At 56.4% G+C, this 5,026-nt stretch overlaps 1 protein-coding gene across 1 annotated transcript in view; it reads right to left on the reverse strand.

Annotated features, from left to right (window-relative positions):
- The window catches only part of LOC113206002 (uncharacterized), a 191,803-nt gene that overhangs the window by 9,331 nt on the left and 177,446 nt on the right, over positions 1 to 5,026 (reverse strand). The window lies entirely within an intron of this gene.

The raw sequence follows: 5,026 nt of genomic DNA on the forward strand, positions 1-5,026 counted from the left end.
CCCTGTTATTTTAACTTTTCATTTCAGCTTTAGAAAGAATTAGACGATTTCAAATATACCGCACCATAACCTAGAGGAAACTAACGGACACTTCTCAGATTTAGGAGCCAATTCAAAAATACACCACTACTTTTATTTCTTTTTCAATCCATTATATTACCATCCATGCAATTGAAGAAAATTAAAGCAAAATTTTAAAAAACAGGATTTTCTTATTATACCACTTGCAGGGAAAGGGCGGGAGTCGGTCGGAGCAGCCGTCCGGTGGAGTGGAGAGCGACAGCCCCTCCCCTCAGGAAGACGCAGGTGGGCGCCAAAGCCTGCTCCGCTCACCTGCAACAAGGGAAAGAAAACGCCATCAGCTCGCCGTCCAGGAGAGCAGAATACTCTTACAACAACATACCAACTTTCCTGGCAGAGATTTCACGAGAGCGAAGGCGGCGGAGCGGGGAAAAAGTATAAGGAACAATGTTGGCACCCCCGCCAACTCCTTAAATTCCTCTGCTGCCGCCGTGCCGTCCGCCCCGCGCCGCGCCGCGCTGCGCTGCCGGTTGGCAGCCCCGCCTGCTACCGCGAAACGCGCGCACCCGTCAAGGGAAGACAGGAGAAGGGAGAAGAGAAGGAGGGAACGAGCAGGTGAACGAGCAGCTAGAGCATTCCCTTGTTCCGGCGCCCTGCCCCACCTCTCCCCTCGAGCGCGCGCACAAGACGTGCGCCCTGTGCTTTGCATAAAGTTATGTCTGCCCGGCGAAGTGCGCGCGCAATTTGCGGCTACGGACACGACAACGACGACAACGACGACAACGACGACGACTGCGACGACCTCCTGCTCCACGCGGCGGCGCGCGCCAAAGCGCCCACCAGAAGGAGGGAGCAGGGGGGGGGGGACCTCAACTGACTTACTGCAGCACCTGTATTGGCGCGTGCCCGGTCGTGGCACCCTCGTCACACCAGGAGCATCATCACCGCGAACAGCGTGTGGAAATGTTAAGGATTTTAAACTCACAAAAACAAAGAAAAAAAAAGTCCACTGAAACGCTCCATGAAATATTTCAGTAAAATTGCAAAATATGCGACAAATCTGAGAGATATGCGTGACGTATTTAACCGAACCGTCAATTTTTACTATGGCTTGCTGGCCGAGCGCCTGGCAGACCGTCCGGGTAGGCCGACCCGCCGCGCAGCCGTGTCTCGCGGGCGTGCCTACCCCGGCCAGCGCACGGCGCTCGGCAGCGCGGCGCGCAGCGGTGTCCAAACTAGGGACTTTTGCCTAATTCTACAAACGCCGTTACAATAACGGTAGCTCGCTGAAAACAGTTGTTTTTTTTTTGTCCGAAGCACGAGGAACGCATAGTGTACCTCCTCGTGGATACCCGCACACTACATCACCTGCTCGCCGGGGTAGTCTCAGGACGTTGAAAGTAAGAGTCACTGATTTCGCCCATTTGTCCGCGCGCGCGAAGCTTAATGGAGATGAAGCCTGGTCGACGCGGCCGTCGCGCGATCAGTCTCTCTCTCTCTCTCTCTCTCTCTCTCTCTCTCTCCCTCTCTCTTCCTCTCTCTCTCCGATCACTTCCACGACGACGGAGTGCGCGTGCGGGGGGCATACAAAAAATAGTCCGCCAAGTGGAAATAAATGAGCTGCTGCTCCGCGCCCGGTGCAGAGCGAGGCGAGGCGGGGCGGTGGCGGTCCCCGTGTGCCAGAGGGGGGAGCGGAGCGCGGAGCGCCCGCTGCGGCGACACGTAGTCAAATCACGTTCGGAACACCAATAGACAGCCTATTTATGTGAGCAGCACTTGTTGGCCACGCGCAGGAGGAGGCCGAGTGAGAGAGCGAGAGAGGGGGCGGCTCAGGGGACGGAGAAGACAGAGAGAGAGGGGGGGGAGAGAGGGAGAGAGAGGAAGAGAGGAAAAGAGAGGGAGAGAGAGGGAGAGAGAGAGAGAGCGGAGCGAGGAGGGGTGCGGTGGTGGCGTGCTCTCACGGCAGCCAAACGCGCTTACGACGAGTCCCCGGGACATTAATACGGCCGGGAGGAGTCAAGGAGGTCCCGGGGTTTATTGCACCTCCAGCGCGGCTCCGGCGGCGCCCGGGACCACCTTAATGAAGATGAAAACGCGTTTCCAGTTGCGCGGCGCTGCAGGGGTGGAGGGCGGAGGGCAAGGCGGGCAGGGCACGAGGAGGAGGGCGCATACCTCCCTTCGACGTGTACGGCCCGGGTCCCAGGTCCCCAGCATAACAACGACGTCAACTAACAGCCGCTCGGGTCCCCTTCTTGGAGGAAGGCGCGGCATCAGGGCGCGGTGCGGCTCGGTGCAGGCAGGCGCTATGGGCAGCAGCAGCAGCAGCAGGGCGGCGGCGGCGGCCCCCCAAAAGCTTTGCACGACCAGTGTTTTATTTTCCGCCTGGAGAAGCCAGCCAAATGTAAAATGGGCGCCGCCGCCGCCGTTCCTTCCTCTTCAGGGGAGGTGAGCAGCAGCAGCAAGGGAAGAGAGAATGAGTCTGCTAGAAGGGGGAGGGACGACGAAGGCGGAGCGCAAAAACTATTGTTGAGTGTGAACCAGGTCCAAAATGTCCTGTGTGACCACCACGGGGTGAGACCAGCCGGGCCACAGAACGTTCTGTCTCAGATCACCACACCACAGAGCTGCTGGTGGGTGGACCACTACCACTACTGTCTGCCTGTCCTCTGTCTCTTTGTCTCTACCTCTCTCCCTCTTTTCCGCCGACTCACTCCCCTCCAGCCGCCGCCTCCACCGCCGCCGCTTGTGTTTTTAACGTGTAATGAGAGCAGTGATTGCGCTAAAGGCCTTACAGCGGCAGCAGCAGCCCACCCCGGGGCCATCCCCACAACTGCGCGGCAGGGAGCACTACAGACAGAGCCGCCCGCTCCCGCCTGCTCCCGCCCGCTCCCGCCCGCTCCCGCCCGCTCCCGCCCGCTCGAGCAGCCAGGAGGAGCAGGGCAGGGCCGCGCTCATCTAATTACAACCGTCATGGCGCGGTCAAAAGTACCGGGCGAGGCGAGGCGTGGCGCGCCGGGCCCTTTTGTGTCTCCAAACGACGTTTTGGCCGCCGCAAGGCGCCACCGGCAGTTTGGCAGTAACACCAACACGGCAGAAAATGAAAACGTCGACGGAAATGTTTCTCTGTTAGGTTCTGATTTAGAAAGAAAAAAAAATCTGGTACAGAATACATTCCAGAAGAAGGGAACAATAAAGAACAGAGTCTTTGCACAGCAGACAGACATGTCATTTCTGGATTGGCAAATATTTGATTGCTTCGTTACCCTCCGCCCTGCGCTGCTGCGCGCAGTCCCGCAGGGGGGGAGGGCGAGCTGCCGGGGTCACCTGAGGCACGCCGTCTCGTCTGCGGGGCCGGGGAGGGTGAGGGCCGGCGAGGGGGAAGTCCGAGACAGGAATTAGGCCTGCTGCAGGCGAGGTAGAGGGAGGGAGAGGGAGGGAGAGGGAGGGAGAGACGGAGGGAGAGGGAGGGAGAGAGGGAGGGAGAGACGGAGGGAGAGACGGAATGCGCAACCTCTTCAGCGACAATGCGACGGATATTTCGAACACAAAACTTCGGCTCCGCTAAAAAAAAATTAAAAAAAATAATCAAAAACCAGGAAAATGAAAACTACAGATCAAAGTGAACATTTTGGCAATGTGTGTTTCTAATTCTGGTGTGCGGTTAGGATACGAGAGTGATGGTTTTGCGAGGAGTAACAGGGAGACCCCGCCCGAGCCGGCGGCAGGTGCACCGAAATAATGAATGGAGGAAAACCCGAGTGAAAAGAAAACTTACGACGGGATTAGGGAATTATAAAAAAGAAAGAAAAGAAAGAAATTGAGAGGAAATATATAGCATGTTTGTCTGGCAAGGTGCGCCACGGCTGTTGGCGGTATACATCAGCGCGGGGCGTAGAGAGCAGAGAGTAAGAGAGAGTGGGGGGGGCACCCCACCCTATCCCCTCCTTCTCCCAAATTCATCGGCGGTGTTCCGCGCTCGTCGCCAGCCATTACTCAAGGTGAATTATGAAAAAAGATTTGCTCCTGACGTTGCAGTGATTGAATTTCTCATCCAGAAGTGCACCCCTCTCCCTCCCTCTCCCCGGCCACTTCGCGCCGCGCCGCCGCACCCCAACAGCGCCATCACGGAGCACCTGGCCCGAGCCAGACCCTTCTCTTTTACGATCTACTGCGGTTTTACGTCCGCGACGCGTCGGAGGTGTGACGGGAGAGGAAGCGAAAGAGAGAGGGAGAAAAGAGAGGGGGTGCAAGTGAGAGAGGAAAAGAAAAAGGATTAAGGGAGGAGACAGAGGCATCAACTAATTAACATCCCCATAACTTCCTATATTTTTTCCAGATGCCAAAAGCTAATGAATCGTCTTGCTTCCAAGACGGCGACACAACAACGTTTCCAGATAATTCAGAAGAAAGCCCGTCACACAAGAGGAAGAGGAGGAGCCCGTTCCCGGTGCTTTGCATGATGGCGGGGCCCGGCGTGGTCGCGCAGGTCGTACGTTGTGACCACCTGTCGTCCGACCCGTCCGCCGTTCGTTCGCTTCGGCCGTGCAATCTTTACCACACAAGGAATGTTCGGGTTCCAAAAACACGTCCTCAGACAGCCAAGTGCGCGAAATCCCCCCCCCCCAAAAATGACAACAAAATCTGTTAGCTGTCCACCTACCACAAAGCAAAATATGAGATTTATGTGATGACTGTTGCAACGCACTACAACAAAGTGCCGCGAGACAAAAGGTTCGTCTTGCACTGAGGGCGCGGGGCTGATGCAGTTGGCCAGCAAGCTGGTCCACTCATCTCTCCCACAACCCGCTCACTCGCTCAGGCAGGCCGACCAGAGTCTTCATTTTAATTCCCCCTTCCCTACTTTTTTTCCACAGCCTCCTCTGTCTCCCTCTCTTTCGTTGACGTTTGCAAAATAGGATAAAGCTGAATAAAATGAAATGAATGGCAGAGTAAGAGAGAGAGAGAGAGAGAGAGAGAGAGAGAGAGAGAGAGAGAGAGAGAGAGA

This window comes from Frankliniella occidentalis, unplaced genomic scaffold, assembly GCF_000697945.3.
Source record: "Frankliniella occidentalis isolate FOCC.00 unplaced genomic scaffold, Focc_3.1 Scaffold136, whole genome shotgun sequence".
Classification (NCBI taxonomy): domain Eukaryota; kingdom Metazoa; phylum Arthropoda; class Insecta; order Thysanoptera; family Thripidae; genus Frankliniella; species Frankliniella occidentalis.